Consider the following 14223-nt stretch of genomic DNA (forward strand, 5'->3'; position numbering starts at 1 on the left):
TACGAAATGAGTCATGGAGTCACATTCGCCCGTATTGGCCTCTACTCGATTCTTATAGTGAAAAGTGATTCCTGCGATCTCAAAGGCATGCAAATAAAATATTCAATTTCCTCCAAACTATTATTAGGCTAAATTGGTTGAATATTAATGCAACATATAATTTTAAAATATTAGTGATCACTTAAATTAATAACATGATTAAAAAGAACCTAAATCGATCGTCCAAATTATCTTATTAGGCGTATTTTTCAGTTACATATTTATAGTGATCATAATAACAATAGAATAAACATTAATATTGGAAGCAATTTACAATAATAGCGTTAGTCAAATCAAATATAAAATAACCCTAATCATGATACTAGCAATATTAAAATAAAATAAGAGTAATTAAATTAATTAATTACTCACATTCTGCGCGTTCCTTTAAATTGCTACATCATGAATAAACTGTTAGTGTAGGGAATATTTCAAGCGTTAATCCCCTACCTTGAACCCTACAGTGATCATACACTAAAGTACGGTGGCGTCCAAAGGGAAAGAAGATAGAGCAAAAGAGTCGACAACAAGTTTTTTTAGGAACTTGTAAACCATTCACGAGGTGAAGGTTACACCCCTTAACGATCCAAGAGTTCGTCAACTCTATAAGGTCTTGAACCAAATAGAGTTCGGGGATGAAGGTACAAATCCAACCTAAAAGAGATTGAACCTGCTCTAATAATAGACCTCTACTTTATTCTGATCGTATTCATGTACGCTTTCTGACTAAAATGCAATCATAGGATTACCCTAAACCTGTTTATCTACGTTGGTTGAATATAATGCACAAATACTATTATTGGCGATCACTTGAATTATAATCATATTAACCCTAACAAGATTATTAATTATCTTATTAGGCGTGATTACAAGTACAAATTCCCTTTAAACATGCATAAAAGGCGTGATCAAGCAATAATAATAAAAATAATATCAAGCAACATAATAAATTAAAATAAATTATAATAATAATAATCATAATAATAATAATAATCATCATAAATTATAACAATTATAATCATAATCATATTCATGTTAACATTAAAGCATTGCAAAATCCTAGGCATGATACTAACAAGATTAATAACAAATCCTAGCATGTCACTAAGCAATAAAAATCAAAACTTTAGCCCTAACATGATACTAACAATCGTAAATATTAGAAAGAACATAGAAGGCATCATAACAATCATACTTAGTATTAAATTTACCCTAGACATGATACTAGGAATCATAATAACAACCTAAGCATGAACTCTATATCATAACATCGATAAAAACAATTAAAGTTCTTACTTTGATGCCTTGTACCTCTTTATAATAACAAAATACACACGTTAGTAACTTCAAGGAAAATAATAAAACAAAACAATTAAGTAAAATAATTGAAATAGAGATTAGGGACCAAACCCTCAGTAATTAAACCTTTTACGTCTAGGGCGAAGGCAACTTCGAATATGGCTAGGTGTTTCTAAATCTAATGAATGCATAATTTTTTATATTTAAGAGAAGGCTAGTTTAGAAAAGAGAGAGAGAGAGTAATCAAGAAAATCTGATGAGAGTTGGTGACAGAGAGAATTGGTTAGATTTGATGGATGAAAACGGAGTTTTTAGGAGACTATTTATAGAGAAAATCAGCCAAAAAGATAAAACATCAAAACACAGTTCTAACGCGGATAAAAATTGATTAGCGCCAACGCCGACCATTGGCGCCAGACGCCAACATTAGCGTCAGGCGCCAATGCTAGCGCCTGGCGCCAAGCGTAGCGCCAGGCGCTACAGCTGGTGTTGGCGCTGACTCAGAAATTCACGCGTTTTCTTAAAATCAGATAGAAATTGCCGTACAGGAGGATAAAATCGTATTTTCCTCAAAAACGTTCTTTGATTCTAATTAAAACTCTAAGAAGTCAACAAAAGGTCAATTTATCAATGCTAATTGAATTAGGAATAAAAAGAACCTTCTAGAAGAATCTAGAAAACTAAAACCATTCCTAATTGCATTAGGAATGATAAATCATATTAGGCCCTCCCCTAGATCATTGGGCCGCATATAAGGCTCAAACAGGGCCCAGTTTGGTAATTTGGCCATAACTTCCTCAATATTCATCGGAATTGGGCTTATAATATATCGTTGGAAAGCTCTTTTCAAGCCCCATCCAACTACACTACTATTGACCCATATCATGGACCAACAAAATTGGATTGGCTATTTTCTTAAAATAAGTTTTCAAAAAAAGAGAGAAGAGAAAAGAAATTAAAACTATCCGCAACACTAAACTTTCCACACTTTCACTTCATTCAATTATGATTCGACGTGAAAGGTACTCATTGCTGGGTTTGGTTTTGGGGAGACACAAATGGGTGTCTACAGAAGCCCCCACTTTGACTGAGTTTGGAGAAACGCAAGTTTCGAAAACAAAAGTCAAAGTATCGATAGGGACGGAGAATGATTCAGAACGTTCTGCGATCCTAAATCACTCTTGTAACGCCGATACCTGCAAACTAGCGTTAGTTAAACAGATAAGAGAGTTAAGAAACGCGTATCTTGCACCGTCAATCACACGTCTCTAAAGTAACCGATTTACTGCCGTTTTGTTTTGTTTAAATGACCTCCTGCCAAGAGAATGCCATCCCGCTTGAAAACTGCTATGCTTGTAACTGCTTCCAATACAGAAGATTGCTTCGCTTGAAACGATCCTCTTCCGTTTTGATAATATTCCACGTCTAAGGGAACACTATCGAAGATTGCTTCGCTTGAAACAATCTTCATCCGCTTTGTGACCTTCTTCCACGTCTAAGGGAACATGATCGAGGACAACTTCGCTTGAAATCGCCTTCAGTTGTTTGTGACAACTCTCCACAATCTAGGGAACGCCATCTTGTTGTTTCGATGTTCACTCGTCTCTGAACAAAGAGCTTCTTTTTTTGGATATGTTCACGCGCCTCCGAACAAATAGCTTCTTTTTAATATGTCCACGCGTCTCTGAACGATAGAGCTTGAAAGGATTGTCCATGCGTCTCTGAACAAAGAGCTTCTTTTGGATGATATGCCCACGCGTCTCTGGAGCAAAAGAGCTTCTGAATGATATGTCCACACGTCTCTGAACAAAAGAGCTTTGAATGATTGTCCACGCGTCTCTGAACAAAAGAGCTTTGATACTTGAATGTTTGTTGCGATAATATTCCGAAGAAAAATTTCCGAAGACCAACGCTTGTCGATCTTTAAAGCTCGCTTGAACTTTTCTTCCGCTATGTCTGTACGTCGGCGGTTTGCTGCTTGTGAACCATTATGTCGGTGTCTCCGTGATGAGCCAACGCTTAGGCGCTTTAAGCTAAGTGAGACGATCTTTCGTTAGGTCAATCACTTATTGCGATTGTAATCAAACCGACTACTTAATCATGTCAAATTGCTTATAGGGGCTAACTTGCGTACCAAGGAACCCGAAATTGATGTATGAGGTTGAAATCACCTTTATGAGAGGTTTCGAGCTCTGTCGCTGCTGAAACATCTCTGGCGCCAAGAATTAACACTGTCGCCAGACGCTGTGATCTAGCGCCAGGCGCTAAAAACTATTGCCATACGCTAGATGTTTTTGTCTGGCGCTGGAGTAGGGTCTTCCCTATTCTGCTGCACTTGTATTTATTTTTTACTATAGGACTTTGCTAATCTTTTTAGGGTTGCCCTAAGACTTAATGTTGCTTGACTCATTGACTTGACACGACTCAAGGTATGAACTTGACTCGCTGTGATTGACTCGAGGTTGACTCGACTCAAAGAGAAATGACACGTGTGACTCATGACCCGTGTGTGCATTGTACTGTGATCGTGCTACTCGAAAATGCAAAAAAGCAAAAAATTTCCGTCATTTTTGTGGAGAGTACCGACTTTCTCCCGAAAAAGAAAGACGCAAAAAAGAAAGAAGCGAAGTTTTTAAAGGTGCATGTTGAATGAGCTTAGCCAAATGTTGTTTGATACTATCTCTCAAGGTGTAAGGATTAATCCATCCTAGGCTATCTCAAGGGTTGACTCAATGATGAAAGTATTTGGGTAACTTAGGCACAGAGGCTAAGCACTTCATACTTCATGATGCAATGACAATTATGATTGATGAGCGATTTTGATATGACAAGGCATGCTTCAACGTTGTGTTAAGATTTCATGACAAAGGGTTCCTAAAGGAAGTATATTTAATCATGTATTTGTGCAGTGTGTGAGGGTGATACTAAAGTTAGGCCACAAGGGCTAAGTGTGTGGAAAGATATTATTTTTTTAAGAATCAAATAATGGTGACTCTTAGGCTAGGTAAGCTAATGATGTAGGGATCAAGCCCCCAAGTCTAGCTCTAAATAAATAGGGATGAGCATAGGAGATCCCTTGATATGACCATGATGTGTGAATGTGAATGTGAATATGAATCCATGTTTATTACGGTCGCACCTCGATGTGAGGTTGCCTACGTATCCGTTAGGAATCAGGCCGAACGTAGCTCTAGCCGAACCTCGCACAAGTGTGTATATACCTCAAAAAAGGTCTTTTTAAAGGTTGTAACGTGGTTAGGCTAAAGGTAGAAGAAGGGGATAAAAGGCTCAAGACCCTCGATAAGCCCCCTAGGTGTGCAACCTTGCTTTTGAATATTTGTATTTTCATGCTTGAGGTTTTCTACTCTTTTTTAGCTCTTTCTTTTGCTTTAGCATTTATTTCATTTTTATAAGTGTGGGAAATCCCAATCATGCGGTCTATCACTCACTTGACATTCATGTTTCTCAGGCACGGTACCAAGCACTCGATAAGAGACGCAATCTGAGACGTGTTCATATCAAATATATTTTCATATCAAAGACATTGGGACACTTGCCCTTTTGTACACTTTTATTATTATTTTTATTTTTTGCTATTTTAATATTTTGAAGTCACTCGAGCTTTTTATGATATTGAAAACTGCATATGTTGCACACTATTCCATCCCAAGGTTAGGTAAATGTAGGTTGAAGAAAGAAAGGTCTATCGTTAGACGAGGCTCAAAGTGGTTTATGAAGAAAGGATTGTAAATTTGAAGGGTGAAAGGTAATATGATGTGGCTACAAGGGGTGCCTTAAATCATTGTATACCTTGTGCTTAATTTGACATGGGTTTTTTTTTTAAATGCAATGTAATGAAATGATCATATGTAAGAGAATAAATGCTCAATTTATTAAAAAGGGGAAAAGAAAGAATCTACAAAATTAATCTAAGGGAAAAGAAAGGTGCCTATGCTAGACTTATTGGGGAAAGGGTAAATAAAGAAAAAGAAAAAAGATGTCATGAAATCTCGTCGTTGAAGCTTGCCTCTTGTCTTGTATTGTTTACTTTATCATCACTCGCTCTTCTTGTTAACTGGATGTATGGGAAGCTTGTTATTATCGATCAAATGTTGGATAGCCTCCTTTAGCTTCCAACAGCTCTCTGTAGCATGACCCCTACCTTGATGGTACTTGCAGCGCACAATTGGATTCCAACTAGGCAATCTCTTCTCAAGCGGGGGATCTTGAAGAGGTCCAATAGGAGTAATGAGTCCTTTGGCATGGAGTCGATCGAAAGCATCATCATAGCTAATTCCAATAGGGGTAAAATCCTTTTTTTGTTGCTTTCTAAATCCTCGATTATCCATGGCTAAGATCTCATTAAGGTTAAAAGTACCAACACTGTTACTAGAGTAGGTGTTTTAGAAAGAAGAAGGATAGTTGTTCTTCTTCCCTTTACATCCACTGTTACTATCGTTACTAATCTTGGCCTTCTTGTCGCGCGGAGGAACATGAAGGAGATTTGAATCAATGAAGTCTTGAACACGATCCTTGAGGGCGAGACACTTTTCAGTAGTGTGACCGCGACCTCTATGGTATCGACAATAGGAATTTGGATCCCAATTGGGAGAACGTTTTTCAGGTGGAGAGTCTTGACTGGGACCAATGGAGTGAATAAGACCTTGATCGTGAAGACAGTCAAAAGCTTCATTGTAAGTCATTCCTATTGGTGTGTATTCTTCAATGGTCAGTTTTTCCCGTGGCTTAGGAGCATTGAGTTCTTCATTAAACCCTTGGCGAGGATTTTGTTCGATGGCCATCACCCGATTTGCTAATCCTTCTACCACATTCAAGAGCATGGCAACGACATCTTGCAGTTTTCGAACGTCCTCTTTTAGACTTGACGAGTCTTCCCTAGTATTATCTAAGAAAAGACTTTCATCCTCCCCAATCATGGCCACTTCATCGAGAGAGGTTATATAAGCTGTCTCGATCATGGGCTCTCCTACAGGTGTGATAAGAAGTGATGGATCGAAGGATGCTTGATCTTCTTCGATGGCTAGAATTTTGGAAGTTTCATTGTTATCGATCAGATCTTGAATAGCTTCTTTGAGTTTCCAACACTCCTCGGTGTCGTGACCCTTTCCTTGGTGATATTTGCAGTGCTTATTAGGGTCCCACTTGGGTGGCCTGGCTTCTGGAACTGGATCTTTGATGGGCCCTATCGGAATGACTAGCCCTTTGTGATGTAGCTTCTCGAAAGTTGTTTCATAACTCATACCAAGTGGAGTGAACACCCTTTTTTACCTTTGGATTCGTGATTTAGAGGCGTTCGTAGCATGTACCTCATTAATGGGAGAGGAAGAAGAAGGATGGTCGTTCTTCTTTCCTCTCGCACTATTATCTTTCAGAAGGTCATCTTCAATGTCAATGCCTATGTTATACACAGCCTTGAAAGTATTCAAGTTGTGTTGGTATTTTAACTGCTTTGAATACTTACCTTGGAGATTCTTGATAAACATCCTCACATATTCTTTTTCGGTAGGAACCTTGACCATATTAGCAGAAGTTTCCTTCCATTTGTTGAAGAAAGAAGTGAACCTTCGTTTTCTTTTTGTTTTAACATCTCAAGTTGTCTGTGGTCTGTTTCGTCTTGAATGTTACATTTATATCTATCTATGAAAGCATTTGTTATCGATTCCCAAGAAGAGGTTTTCTCTTTGTCAAGGGAAAAGAACCATTGTTGACAAACGGTCTCTAGAGATAGTGAGAACAGAGAGGGGAAAACCTTCTTATCGATACCCTTAATGCTCATTATAGTTTAAAAAGCTCTTAGATGAAAGTTAGGGTTATCTGTTGCCTTGAATTTAGGGATGTCAGTGGCGTTGAACTTATGCGGAAGAAGTTCCTTGTCCAGCGAGACCCCTTGTGAACTAATGCCCTGAAATTTATAGTCACTAGATAGCTTGCTCAAGCTTTCTTGCATAAGGTTCATTTGTTGTTGCTTCACAGGGTCATCAATTTTAAGGGTTAAAGCCTTTATCACCTCAGTCACGTCATTCAATTGATTCCTAAGTTCATTGACCTCTTCTTGACTTTCCATTATCTTTTTAGCCTTCCTCTTTTGACGAATTGGTTTATCAAAAAGTGAGACTTGAATAAAGAGGTTGTCCTTGATTAATCGCCCTTCTCTCCTCGACCAAGTACTGTGGAAAAGGAATTTGGGGATATTCATTGTTAATTATTTGACTCAAACTTTATTCAACAATCAATGAATAGAGGAAGTGAAGAAAGATTGGAATAGAATGTGAAGAAAAATGATGTAGATGGAGGGATATGAAGAATTAGGAATAGAATGTACCCCCTACTCAAATAACAGAAAAAACCGACTCATGCATGAACCTAAGACATGGTCATGGTGACATATACTCGAAGTGTGTGCTAAGACTAGTGAGTGTAGGTGATATGTTGAGACTCGTGTTATGAACATGTGGCTAGACTATGTGACTAGACTCAATTAATGACTTAACAAGGTATTATTGACAGTAATATTTAGCCGAATTAATTAGCAAACTGGTTAATTAGACATTAGGTGATGACTCGATCAATAATCCGAACTGTCGTCAAAACGACAGGACTGGCACCTCTCTTTGTAGTGTAGCGCCAGACGACAGAGCTGTCGCCAGGCGCCACACTCCACAGAGTAGCGCTACAGTTCAGATTTTGGCGCCATTACTGGAGCTTCGATCTGATACTGTTTTCGGTGTTATTAATCAATAGGGGTATGCCTAAAGTCGTACTAGGTCGATTCTGATTAAAATATTAGACTTTATTTACTCAAATTAATTAATTAATTAATTAATTAATTAGGCAAAGTTCTTTTAAGTCATTAATTTATTTAATCTCAACACAAGTCAAACAAAAGGTTAAGAAAACATAGTATATGCACAACAAATAATTCACAATTAGTCAAGTAGGCACAATATGATGCAATGATTTTGCAACCTAACCATGGCTCTAGTTCTCTAAAGTTCGGGATCTGGTTTAGTCAAAGAGAGTCCATGGTTAATTGTCCGGATGCACCGCGCGGAAGCCTAACCGTGAAGGGTTGGCGCGAGTGGATGGGACACCGCGAGTTTTTAGAAAAAACTCGCTTCCATGGTTTGGTGAATTCAACATTCTCGGATGTACCCTTTGTTGCTCAGAGCGTTCAATCAGGTAGATGGAGTGTGAATTCCCAAAGGGTTATGTCCATATGTAGAACACATATGGGTTTCAGAAAAGTGAGAAAAACTCAATCAGGAAGTAGGATCGAGCAAACAATGCGAAAAACTGGTCGAAATTAGAACGCATATTTCCGGCTCGGTATTAGAAGAATTTGGCGCCAGCAAACAGAGATTGGCGCCAGGTTTTTGCTGTAGCGCCTGGCGACAAGCCTGTCGTCTGGCGCTACGGTTAAATATTTGGCGCCAATACTCTGGTCGCTAACGCTAATTCCTACATGCCTCAGTAGCTTTCTGTGCTCGATAAAATTTTCCAGTTTCGCGCAGTGTTATTTCGGTCCTAGTTGTGAAAGATATTTCTCAAATTTCCTACGTGTAAAAATCCTATGTTTTAACTCATTACGGATGGTCTTTCCAATGAGATCTTTTTTTATGCGTATGACAATAATGTTAATCAAAATTACGCACATGAAATACTTAGAACTTTTCGAGTCTCATCCACTCATTCTAAATCATTGCCAAAATATTTTAGGATTTAAAATAGAAATCCTCCCCAGTGGAGTCGCCAAAAACTGTAGGGAATATTTCAAGCGTTAATTCCCTAGCTTGAACCCCACTGTGATCATACACTAAAGTACGGTGGCGTCCAAAGGGAAAGAAGATAGAGCAAAAGAGTCGCCAACAAGTATTTTTAGGAACTTGTAAACCGTTCACGAGGTGAAGGTTACACCCCTTAACGATCCAAGAGATCGTCAACTCCATAAGGTCTTTAACCAAAAACGATTCGGGGATGAAGGTACAAATCCAACCTAAAAGAGATTGAACGTGCCATAATAATAGGCCTCTACTTTATTCTGATCGTATACATGTACGCTTTCTGACTAACATGCAATCAATAGGATTACCCTAAACTTGTTTATCTACGTTGGTTGAATATAATGCACAAATACTATTATTGGCGATCACTTGAATTATAATCATATTAACCCTAACAAGATTATTAATTATCTTATTAAGCGTGATTACAAGTACAAATTCCCTTTAAACATGCATAAAAGGCGTGATCAAGCAATAACAATAAAAATAATATCAAGCAACATAATAAATTAAAATAAATTATAATAATAATCATAATCATAATCATAATCATCATAAATTATAACAATTATAATCATAATCACGTTCATGTTAACATTAAAGCATAGCAAAATCCTAGGCATGATACTAACAAGATTAATAACAAATCCTAGCATGTCACTAAGCAATAAAAATCAAAACTTTAGCCCTAACATGATACTAACAATCGTAAATATTAGAAAAAACATAGAAGGCATCATAACAATCATACTTAGTATTAAATTTACCCTAGACATGATACTAGGAATCATAATAACAACCTAAGCATGAACTCTATATCACAACATCGATAAAAACCATTTAAGTTCTTACTTTGATGCCTCGTACCTCTTTATAATAACAAAATACACACGTTAGTAACTTCAAGGAAAATAATAAAACAAAACAATTACATAAAATAATTGAAATAGAGATTAGGGACCAAACCCTCAGTAATTAAACCTTTCACGTCTAGGGCGAAGGCAACTTCGAATATGGCTAGGTGTTTCTAAATCTAATGAATGCAGAATTTTTTATATTTGAGAGAAGGCTAGTTTAGAAAAGAGAGAGAGAGAGTAATCAAGAAAATCTGATGAGAGTTGGTGAGAGAGAGAATTGGTTAGATTTGATGGATGAAAACGGAGTTTATAGGAGACTATTTATAGAGAAAATCAGCCAAAAAGATGAAACATCAAAACAGAGTTCTGACGCGGATAAAAATTGATTAGCGCCAACGTCGACCATTGGAGCCTGGCGCTAATTTTGGCGTCTAGCGCCAGGCGCTACAGCTGGCGTTTGGCGCTGACTCAGAAATTCACGCGTTTTCTTAAAATCAGATAGAAATTGCCGTACAGGAGGATAAAATCGTATTTTCCTCAAAAACGTTCTTTGATTCAAATTAAAACTCTAAGAAGTCAACAAAAGGTCAATTTATCAATGCTAATTGAATTAGGAATGAAAGAAATCTTCTAGAAGATATTAGAAGACTAAAATCATTCCTAATTGCATTAGGAATGATAAATCATATTAGGCCCTCCCCTAGATCATTGGGCCGCATATAAGGCTCAAACCAGGCCCAGTTTGGTAATTTGGCCATAACTTCCTCAATATTCATCAAAATTAGGCTTATAATATATCGTTGGAAAGCTCTTTTCAAGCCCCATCCAACTACACTAATATTGGACTCATATCATGGACCAAACAAACTGGATTGGCTGTTTTCTTAAAATAAGTTTTTAAAAACAGAGAGAAGAGAAAAGAAATTAAAACTATCCGCAACACTAAACTTTCCACACTTTCACTTCATTCGATTATGATTCGACGTGAAAGGTACTCATCACTGGGTTTTGTTTTGCGGAGACACAAATGGGTGTCTACAGTTAGTAACTTCAATATAAAAATATAAATCAAATGAAAATTAAATTAAATAAATGTAGATTTTATTTGGTCCAAACCCTCAGTTATTTGTACTTTTCACGCCTTGGTTTAAGGACGAAACCTCGAGTTAAGTATGGACTCCTTGGAGTGCTTAAGGGAAGAATGGTGTAATTTGAAATATAGTTTTAAGGCTTAGAATTTGAGAGAGAGAGAGAAGAGAATGATTTTTGGTGTAAAAGAGAGAAAGAGAGAAGGATTTGAGGCCCCGGACTGCAGAAAGGGGGGTCCTATTTATAGGGAAAATGAGCAGAGGGAACACATGGAACCCTAAAAAGATAATAACCCTAAAAAATAACACCATGTCACGGAAAAGAGCACCGTGACACGGTGCCAGGCACCGTCAGACGGGGGAAGCTCCCGTGACACGAGGGAAAATTAAGTGACGCGGGAAATGATTAGGTTACGGGAAGTGAAAATGCGTTTAGGGATTACGCAGAGAAAACACGGAGCAATCCCGTGTCACGGGATGTTACTGTGACACGGGAAGACATGTCGTGACACGGAATTGTCCACCATGGCACAGTGCAGTATGCTGTGTCACGGTGTAAAAAGTACGCGGAAATTACACGAAATATCCCCGTGTCACGGAATGGGCACCGTGACACGGGAAATTGCACCGTGACACAGTGCAAAATCCCGTGACACGTTGGATTAAATGTGAAGAATTACACAAAAAGGGAACCGTGTCGTGGGAATATGCCCCGTGACACGTCAGCATTTGCCGCGTCACGGCATTTTAGATGCTGCACGGTAATTTCAGTTTTTTACCCGTTTTTAAAATAATCATTACTTTTGATCCGTAACTCGGAATAAGGAATATAATATATCATTGGAAATATTATCAAGTCTACTTTCCAAACCAATTAGAATCAGGTCAAAATAATTTGTGTATTTTAAGATATGGCCGTTTTAGTAGAAGTGTATCGGTTTTAGGCCGAGTTTAGTGTTTTGCTCATATCTTTTACGTTAGAGCTCGGAATTGGGCTTATGATATATGGTTGGAAATCTTATTTAAATTCCTATATAAAAAAATAATAATTGGATCAAAATTTTATATCCATAAAATCAGTTTCTCTCGGTTTTGCGATGTGGACACGAAAAGTGGAAAATAGGTTATGGTTTAGGGAAATGAGCTAGAAATTGGATTGGTTCATGAAATATATTGGATAGAACATGGATTTAAGCACTCCAAATATTAAATACTCAACCCGACCAATAATGGCGGTGAAAGGTGTTCATCAACGGGTTTGGTTTTTGGGAGACATTTTTAGGTGTCTATAGTGCATATCCCATTCAAGGGTGTTATGTATGAGTTTCTATTGGGTTGATTTTAAGCACCACATTCCCAAATTTACATCACTCCTACCTTATCACCCGAGCCTACCCTTCGAAAGTCCTCTTGATTTCCCTTGCAAATTGGTCACTTTAACGGTGGAGGGTGAGGTTTTGTGCAAGTCTTGACGAAGGTCATCAAATCGAAGTGAGGCACTGAGCTAAAATGGTTGAGAATCCTTGGGGAAGGTTCAAGGTTGAGGAAAGGAAGCGACATGATTGGTTGGTTATTGAAGGGTGCTACAATTTATCGTTTCATCCATGTCGTTGATTTGTGATACATAAATTAAGTTTTGAATTAAAATGATTTTGATTTTTAATTTAATCACTTGGTTGAACAAATTGGTTTGGAAGTTCTTGATTTGGCTTTGTAGGTATGCCTTCTGAAAACCTTCACGAGACCATACTCGTCCACTAGGGTAGCCTAGGGGTTTAAAGGGCTTGTTGCACATGCTAAGTGCAATCGTGATTCCTACGACAGTGAGTTAGGTTTATTGCTTTATTAGATTAGTTTTTTTTGTTTTGTTTTGTTTACTCGAGGACGAGTTAAGGTTAAGTGTGGGGGAATTTGATACGACCTAATTTGTACACATTTTAGGTGCTTATATATACTCAATTGCTTGTGGATTTAGAGGTCTAAGGTGTATTTTTACATTATTTGCTTAGATTATGCTCTACTACTCTCCGTTTTGTATGTTTTGATGAATTTCAGGTGATTTAGATGCAAATGGTTGGCTAATCTTGAGTATAATAATAATGGATTATGAAGCTACGTCACTCAAGGATCTCATATCATGTCTTCGAGAGCAAATAAGGATAGAAAGAAGCAAAGGGGTTGATGAAAGACTTAACGAATATGAGTCCCTTCCACTATTTTGATCATAACTTTTGGTCTACAAATTATATTGGAGTGATCCAAATTGAATTGGAAAATAGATTTCAAGAGCTTTCTAACTATATATTACACGCCTCAAACAAATATCTAAAGCTCAAGTTATGATCATTTTAAGACGAGCTATACGTGCAGCAGCGAGACACGGGCGTGCCTCACGCTAGCACGCCCGTGTCTGGACGAATAAATCATCTTATTAACGGATTATTTTACTAATTCTATCCTAATTCCTTTATTATAAATACTCCTTGGATTTATTATCCCATAACCCTCATTAGTTTAGAACCCTAGTTTTCCCTTTAGTATTATATTTTTTCTTTTCTTTCCTTTATGTTTATTTCTTTTATTATGCTAGAGTAGATTATTATTCTAGGGTTAGGTTTAACCCTAGCCATGATTAATACTTGATTTATTCTTTTAAATTCTCAATTAATTATTTATATGGTTCATGCTTAATTGATTATGCTTAGGCCAATACTAGATTAGGGATAATTGGTATTGTTATTATTCCATTGTCTTGATTGCAACGGGAGTTGGGTTTTGACGAATTTGAATAAATCAATTAAGGGTATGAAATTCTCCACGGAAGTAGGTAGAACGGATTATGAGGAAGTTAGGGTGCCGAACTTAATGTCTTTAATTTACATGATTCCACGGAAGTAGGTTTGATTGTTAATTAGGGAAGCCATTGACAACTCAGGAGAGATCTTTGGTATTTTATAAGGTGTACCTTTCCTTGTGAACGTATAATTAATTGATTGGGGTAAGAGTTTGTCTTGTATTGATTATGCTAGTGGTGATACTTAATTCTAGATGTTTTTATTATCTTTGATTTGTGTTTGATATTTTAGTAGTCATAGTTATTTAATCCATCGTTTTATCTCTTATTTAGTTTTGTCATTG

The sequence above is a fragment of the Chenopodium quinoa genome, unplaced genomic scaffold, assembly GCF_001683475.1.
Source record: "Chenopodium quinoa cultivar QQ74 unplaced genomic scaffold, ASM168347v1, whole genome shotgun sequence".
NCBI classification, from domain to species: Eukaryota; Viridiplantae; Streptophyta; class Magnoliopsida; order Caryophyllales; family Amaranthaceae; genus Chenopodium; species Chenopodium quinoa.